Source organism: Petaurus breviceps, unplaced genomic scaffold, assembly GCF_028583685.1.
Source record: "Petaurus breviceps papuanus isolate PSGF00001 unplaced genomic scaffold, PetGlider_PUasm1.0 90865, whole genome shotgun sequence".
Classification (NCBI taxonomy): Eukaryota; Metazoa; Chordata; class Mammalia; order Diprotodontia; family Petauridae; genus Petaurus; species Petaurus breviceps.
The window spans coordinates 8,216,160-8,224,737 of record NW_027187367.1 but is presented as its reverse complement, the minus strand read 5'-3'; positions in this window follow the sequence as shown (position 1 = coordinate 8,224,737).

Sequence of the window (8,578 nt, the reverse complement as noted above, 5' to 3'; positions counted from 1 at the left end):
GAGGGGACTTTTGAATTTGTCTGAACCCTTTGCTTTTACAGAGGGGTAAATTGAGACCCAGAAAGGGGAAATTACGTGCTCAAGGTCACATAGAAAATTAGTGACAGAGGCAAGGTAGAACTCAGGTCTTCTGACATGCCAGCAGCAGTCATGGTAATGCAGTGGATAGAGCCCTAGGCCTAGAATCAGGAAGGCCTGAGTTCAAATTTGACCTCAGACATTTATTAACTGGCTATGTGACCCTGGGCAAGTCACTCAACCTCTGGTTGTAAAACGGGGATGACATAATAATATCACCTACCATACAAATCTGTTGTGAGGATCAAATGAGAGAATATATATATAAAGTACTTACTATAGGGCTTGGCACACACTGGGCACTTAATAAATGCTTGTTTCCTTCTTTATCTAGTGGTCCTTCATTACAGCCTGTTGTCTGCTGTTAGGAGGGTTACAAGAAATGTAAGATTTAGTCCCTGCCCTCAGGAAACTCCCATTTAGGGGAGAGATGTATGCATATGTAAATGTATATGTATACCTAGAGATGCAGATGCATATGTATATAAAGGGCAGCTAGGTGGCACAGTGGATAGAGTGCCAGCTCTGGAGTGAGGAGGACCTGAGTTCAGATCTGACCTCAGATACTTCCTAGCAGTATGACCCTGGGCAAGTCACTTAAACCTAGTTTGCCTCAGTTTCCTCATCTGTAAAATGAGCTGGAGAAGGAAATGGCAAACTGCTCCTGTGTCTTTGCCAAGAAAGCCCCAAATGGGGTCATGGAGAGTCAGACATGACTGAAGAGACTCAACAGCAACAAATATACAACAAATGTGTATATATACACGTATGTATATACTGTCAGCTAGCAATCAGTATATATGCATACATATGTATACACATAGAAAGTTAAGTAACAACCAGTGACCCATTTACTAAGTACCTGCTTCGGGCTGGCACTGTTGGACCCTTGGTATACAAAGGTAACCTCAAGAAGGTTATGTTTTAGGGTGTGGGCAGGAGAGGCAGCAGGTGCATAAAGAAGAGAGATCTCTACCCCCAAACAGTAGGGCCGGGATAAGTGACTTACCCAGGGTCACATAGCTAGTAACAAAGTCTTCTGTCAATTTAAACTCAGGTCTTCCATCCTGACTCCACTGTGCCACTAAGTTGCTCTGGTAATTACTTTCTAAGGAGGGAATGATTACTGTGAACTACAGAAATGTAGCTAGGAATTTTTTTTCAATTATGATAAAAACAGTTGGAGAGGTTAGGGGATGGCAGGAGATCACAGAGGTTATCTGGCCAAAAGTGCAGTTATATGGGGAGAATGAATGGCCTGCTCCAGTAGGGTGTAGAAGAAACGCCTAGGACAGGACCCCAGGGCAAGGGTGGGAACCTTCAGCCTCAAGTCCACTTGTGGCCCTCTAGGCCCTTTATTTTATTAAAAAATTTTTTCATTTTAAAAAATATTTATTAATTTTTAGTTTTCAACATTGACTTCCATAAGATTGAGTTCCAAATTTTCTCCCCCTCTCTCCCTTCCCCCCACCCCAAGATGATATGTAATATATAAAGAAGAATCTGGTTCTTTGAATCCAAACTTCTCAGAACAAATCCTAAGACCACATGTGACCTTGAGGCTGCAGGTTCCCCAGCCCTGCCCTAAGGGTTGAAGTTCAGGCCAACAAGTCAGCCCAGTGAGCAAAGGTTTGGTGGTCCCCACAGGAATGAGCACACTCTTCCATGTAAAATATTCTGGATCAAAGTCCTGCTTCCCCCACCCTGACTCCTTGGCATCCATTGTTCTGGTGGGCACCAGGGGTCTTGGGAGGCTCAATGAAGGCTCTGTTGAAGGCCTGGGAAATGACCAGGCAGAACCATTTCAGTTTGGAGGATTGGTATTGGGGAGTTGACAAAGCGTCCCACCCCACCCCCCTTTAATTCCCAGCATTACTAAAGTAAAAAATCATTCATTCATTCAACAAATAGTTATTAATAGTTATTGAGTTCCCACTCTGAACACAGTTCAATGCTAAGTGCCTCTGAGTAAGTTCTTATCTTGGCAGGAGATAGGGACAAATGGACTTGGAGATAAAGGTTAGAGATAACAAAACCTGCCTGAGCTCTAGAAGCCTCAGGCCAGGCCCTCTCTCGAGGGAGGGGCAGGTTTGGGCTGATGTTGACGAGTTGTAGGCTTCACCCATCACCATCTGATTTGTGGTCTACATTCAGAGCAATGCATTCCCTAATTTGTGGAGACCTGGACTAGTCTTGTCTGGGGCAGGTAGGGTGGGGGAAGACACAGTCAGAGAGAGACAGAGATAGATAAGAAAGAGAAACAGACAGAGAGATGAGAGAGAAACAGACACAGAGAGAAACAGACAGAGAAACAGAAAGAGAGAGAGAAACAGACAGAGAAAAACAGAGCTAGAAAGAGGGAAACAGACATAGAAAGAGAGAAACAGAGACAGAGACACACGCAAAGAGAGAGACAGAGACAGAGAGAGACAGAGAGACAGAGAGATTTGGGGGAAGGAGGGAATGAGATGAGAATGGTAGGTGGATAGTATATAAAGAGGCTCAGAATCATAGCTATGGGGCATCTCTATTTCAAGAACTGTTTTAGAAAGTTGGAGGTGGGGGGAGGGTATCTTAATATTCCAACTTCCAACTTTCCAAAAGAGTGCTTGAAATTCTACCCTTAGAGTTATTCTTTAGGGTTAAAGCATGCTGACTCTAGAAGGCCTCTTTAAAAATGGAAATGCATGGGGCGGCTAGGTGGTGCAGTGCACCTGCCCTGGAGTCAGGAGGACCTGAGTTCAAATCCGACCTTAGACACTTAGCACAAAACTAACCGTGTGACCTAGGGCAAGTCATTTAACCCCAATTGCCCTCCCCTCCCCCCTCTAAAAGGCATAAATAAAAAAAATAATAAATGAAAATGCATTACCAGAAGTTGAGGGGAGCCTATTTTCTCCTTGTATTCATTGTCACATCAATGGGATTGTTTAATAATGAGCACACGGCTTCCCAACCGGTTTGGCCTTTTGTGGGGAGTGAGTTCAGGGGCTGGGGGAGTTCTGTCTTGGGATCACATGCTGGGGGTGGGGAAGTGCTCTAGTAGGGTTGGATAGTGGGCCCCAGTCAAAGAGCACAAGGCTGCCTGCAGTGGTGAAGAGCTAGGTGTGGGGAAAGGAGGGATAGGACCAAAGACCAGCTTCACCTGCTTCTCAGTTTTGCTGAGCCATTTCTGGCTGTCTCTTAGGGAAGCCAACAGAAGCCTTTTTCTGGGGGTTCTCAGGGAGGACCCTTATCATAATCCTCTGTGATCACCCTCCCTCCCCACACTCCAATTTTAAAGTTGCTCAAGTTGGGTTTCCGATAATGTCTGGCTCCTTTCCTTTGCGCTTTCCTGGATTCCATAGCCTCTCCCTAATCCCACTCTCAGATGTTCAGAACTCTCTTCTCTAATACAGACTGTTCTCAGGGAAGGATGTGATTTATTGTTGTTTATTGGTCAGTTGTTTTTCATTCCTGTCTGACTGTTTGAAAGCCCCTTTGGGGTTTTCTTGGCAAAGGCACCAGAGCGGTTTGCCATTTCCTTCTCCAGTTCACTTTACAGATGAGGAAACTGAGGCAGAGTTAAGTGACTTACCCAAGGTCACACAGCTAGTAAATAAGTATCTGAGGCCAGATTTAAAGTTGAGAAGATGAGTCTTCCTGACTCCAGGTCCAACATTACATCCACTTCTCCACCTAGCTGCCCTAAGGATATGATAAATAAGTTAAAAGAGACCATCATTGCCTTGAGGGCCTTTTCTCAGAGTTGTTGGCAGCCCAAACCTCTTCTCTCTCTATTGATTACCCCCTCTTCAAAGCATTCCCTTTATGATAAGGCATGGGGAGGAACCTGTGTCCCTGGAATTATATTCCCCAAGCCTCTTCCCCAGGGGAAGGCTATCTGTTACTCTGATGATGGATGTGGGTCAGGGACAGAGGTGATATTTTTCAGAGTTGTGGGGAACTAGAGGCCTTAAGTTTTTTTTTCTTTGTTCCTTTTGAAGTTTTATTTTATTTTTCAATTAATAAGCCTTTATTTTCTTTCTCCTTCCCATTGGGGTGGGGAAAGTAAAACAAAATCCTTATAACAAAAATGCTGTCAGATAAAACTAAATTCCTGTTGTTAGCCATGTCCAAAAATGCATGACTTATTCCTGCACCTTGAGTCCGTCATCTCTCAGGAGGTGAGTGCCCTTAAGAATTCATCAGTGACTCACTAGGTATCCAGTACTGTGTTAGGTGCTACAGGCTGGGAGATGCTGGGGCCTGGGGGAGACACTGGAGGCTGGGGGATGCTGGAGGCCAGGGGATCCTGGGGATAGGGAATTACTGGGGGTGGGATGTGTTTGGAGATACTGGGGAAGTACAAGATCTGGTCCTTGCCTTCAAGAAACTATCAGGGTAGTTGGGGAGATAGCGTTCAACCTACATGAAACAACTTGAGAATACTAGAAGACAAAAGGCATGCCAGCTAAGGGATTTGGTTATGCAGGCTGATTAGTTCGAGCCCTTGCCTAGACCTTGACTTCAGATACCCAGTAAAATGGCAGGGGGGGGGAGGGGAGATGGGCAAAGGGGATCAAATTACTTCCCCATGTATCAGATAGTGGCAGAGCTGTCGGATTGCCAGTCTCTCTCTTACTCCTTTGTTTTATTTTCACTCTTTCATCTCTCCCAGGACAATAGAATCTTTGAGTTTGAATATATTATGGAATGCTAAATATTTCCCTTATTTGGAGATCATCCAAATGAGGGGTTTGTAACCCCACAGGGTCAGTCATCGGATAGAGCTCAAGGGGCCAGTGAACTTGCATGGGAAAAATAGATCTTTATTATTATTATTATTTTTGCTTTTTGGAGAGGGGAAGTTAGGGCAGTTGGGGTTAAGTGACTTGCCCAAGGTCACATGGCTAGAATTTTGTGTCAAGTGTCTGAGGTCAAATTTGAACTCAGGTCCTCTGTTCACTGCGCCACCTAGCCTCCCCTATTATTATTTTTACTAATGTTTCTTTCCCTCCATAATCCTAAGTATTTTATTTTATGTATTTTAAAAACATTCTGAGAAGAGGTCTGTAGGCTTCACCAGACTGCTAAAGGGGTCCATGACAAATAAAAAAAGTTAAGAACCTCTGATATAGACTAATCTCTCACTTAGTGAAGAAATCCTTCTACATATCTCTTATAGGTGGCTGGTTGGCTATTCTGCTTGAATACTCCCAGTGATGGATAACTCACTAATGAACAGAGGAGTCCATTCCATGTTTGGACAGCTCCAGTTGTTAAAAAGTTAGATTGAACTGAAATATCTCTCCACAATTTCTACCCAAGTATCTAGAATACAGGCAACCCCTGACCTGTGCAAATTGCATAAAGTAACTCAAGAATGTCCATTCAGGTAACCAGGTGCCCATTGACCACAGGTATTCTTATCTTCCTGATAACCTGTTGCCTGAGACTCTTTTCCCACCTCCATTTCTGTTTCTTAACTCATCAAAAGGCTGGTATGCAATTGGGGCAGTGCATGTTTTTACTTACTGGACTGAGTGTTGAAGGAGGGGAAGAAGGAAGTCTGTATTGTATATCACTCCTCAGCTGCAGGAGAGTGGGCTGTGTAGTTAACCCCCTTTCTATCTCTTCACGGTTTCCTCTATTTACCCCTGAACTCCAGCCCCTTACCCAAGGTCACCAGAGCCTGGCTCTCTTCAGAAACATTGTTTAAATTTATTTTAATGCCTTCTTTACAATGACCTGCCATTAACATCTAAGTGAAGTCTTTGTTTTTCCCACTTGTTTAAGGGAAAGTCAAGTCTAGCCAATAAACATTTATTTCATGGCTACTATGTGCCAGGCACTGTGTTAATCCTGGGGGAAAAAAAGTTAAGATACTGTGTGTATGTGGGGTCATGGGAGGCTATTCCTTGCTTTATTCCTCATAAAATCTATAAAAAATGCTTTAGGGACAAGTAGAAGAGAATTGAGGCTTGTTCTGTTCTGAAATAGGTGAGGGAAGAGGGAGTGGTACATGGGCTCCAAGAACTAGTAAACCCATGCTGTGTGTCCCCAGCTAACCAGTGGGTGTACTCTTTGGTATAGTATGCAGTACTATGTTAATAATAACTTGTACTTTTACAATACTTGAAGGACTTCATTTATAACAGCTCTAAGGTAGGCACCACGAGTCGTTCCCTCCATTTTATAGATGAACTGTTAACAAAGACTGAACTTCAGAGAACACTAACAAGAAGGTCTGACCTTTACTTTCCTACTCAGTAAACTCAGTAAACATGGGCTCTGTATTACTTCTAGAACAAAATATAAGCTACTCTGGCTTTTAAAGTCCTTTACAATCTGTCCCTAACCTACATCCCAACCTTATTCTGCATTACTCTATTTTCTGTGGTTCGTGTCCAGCTGGCCTTTTTGCTGGTCCTCAAACATAACCCCACATCTCCAAGCCTTTGCACTAGCTCTGACAGTGCCCCCATACTGTGAGTATACTTACATCTTACCTCTGTCTATTTGCCCAGACTATGTGTTCAGAGAGCCACTGACCCGGAGCATGGGCACCAGGCATAGTTCCCTATCCAAGCTCATATTGCATGTATTTCTTTCTTTTTTTTTGTCCTTCATTTTCTTCCCTCCCCCCAATTTATTATTTATTTTTAGTTTTCAACATTCACTTTCATAAGTTTTAAATTTTCTCCCCCTCCTCCTCTTTCCCCAAGACAGCTTACAATCTGACATGGGCTCTACACATATACTACTATTAAACATGTTTTCACATTAGTCATGTTGTAAAGAAGAAATGTAATGAATGGGAAAAACCATGAGAAAGAAAAAAAAACAAAAATGAAACAAAACACAAAAGAAAATAATTTGCTTCACTCTGCATTCCATAGTTATTTCTCCGGATGTGGCTGGCATTTTCCACCACGTGTCCTTTGGAATTGTTTCAGGTCCTTGCATTGCTGAGAAGGGCTAAGTCTATCAAAATCAGTCCTTGCACACTGTGGCTGTTACTGCATACAGTGTTCTCCTGGTTCTGCTCCCTTCACTCAGCATCAGTTCATATAAGTCTTTCCAGGTTTTTCTGAAGTCTGCCTGTTCATCATTTCTTATGGCACAATAGTATTCCATTACATTCATATACCAATTGATGGGCATCCCCTCAATTTCCAGTTCTTGGCCACCACTAAAAGAGCTGTTATAAATATTTTTGTACACTTGGGTCCTTTTCCCATTTGTATGATCTCTTTGGGATACAGCCCCAGAAGTGATATTGCTGGATCAAAGGGTATGCACATTTTTATAGCCCTTCAGTATAGCCCCAAAGTGCTCTCAAGAATGGCTGGATCAGCTCACACATGCTGCACATATTTCTAGGTAACAGGGTCCTGGTTCCCTTCTTTCAGGAGAAGCTGTGCCATCAAAGTGGGGTCAGGAGGGCAGTGAATTAAGAGAGACAACAGTCGTACTGGAGGCAGGCTGGGGGACGTGGATCCTGCCACATTTTAAGAGGAACCAGTGATGACCTGGAGCATGCCTAGAGAAGAGCCCTGGAGATGGGGATGGGTCTGGAGAACTCTCTGTGGGAAGATTGACAGAAGGAAATAGGAATGATTAAATAATTAGCCTGGAGAAGAGAAGACTCAGGGGGACCATGATAAGTTGCCTTTAAATGGGGGAAGGGCTGTTATGTGAAAGAGAGATTGGCCATAACAAGCAGGCTCCGAGGTCCCTTCCAACTCTGGATTCTGCAAGCTTCACTTAGAACAGGGAGTGTTCCAAAAGTCTGTCAGCAGATCTGTTGTCTGAAACTCCGAGCATGCTTGAGACAGCTCCTGTTCTCTCTAGCACTCCAGGCTTTCATAAATCCTTACCTCATAGCCACCCTGTCCCTTCTTGATGCTACACTAGATTTTCTCTCTCAAAAAACCATGATCAGAACGCTGTGCTACCATAATGACCAAACTTGGCCCCAGAGGAGAGAGGAGAGAAAATTGTACCTCTCTCTCTTCTTTTCAGAGGTGAGGGACTATGGGTAGGGAACCTTGGGCCACCTGTCAGTCTGAGTCCGTGTGCAGGTTATTTTTGCTGAATTGCTTTTTTCCCTTTTCCTTTTTTAATTTTTTTGTTGTAAGTCTGCGGATAGGGAAGGAGGAAGGATGTACTGGGAAGGAAATGAAAGTGATATAAAACCCCAAACATATCAATAGATATATTTTAAAAACATGGTCAGAAATAGGAGGTACAACCCAAAACAACTTGCTGCATAACAAGTTGACTTAGAAACATTGATGGGTTTGGAGTCAGGAGCTCTGTGTTCAAATCCCAGCTCAAAAATGAAATAGCATGGGGTAGCTAGGTGGTGCAGTGAATAGAGCACTGGCGCTGGAGTCAGGAGGATCTGAGTTCAAAACCAACCTCAGACACTTGACACTTACCAGCTGTGTGACCTTGGGCAAGTCACTTAACCCCAACTGCCCTGCCTTCCCCCCTCCAAAAAAAAAAAATAGCC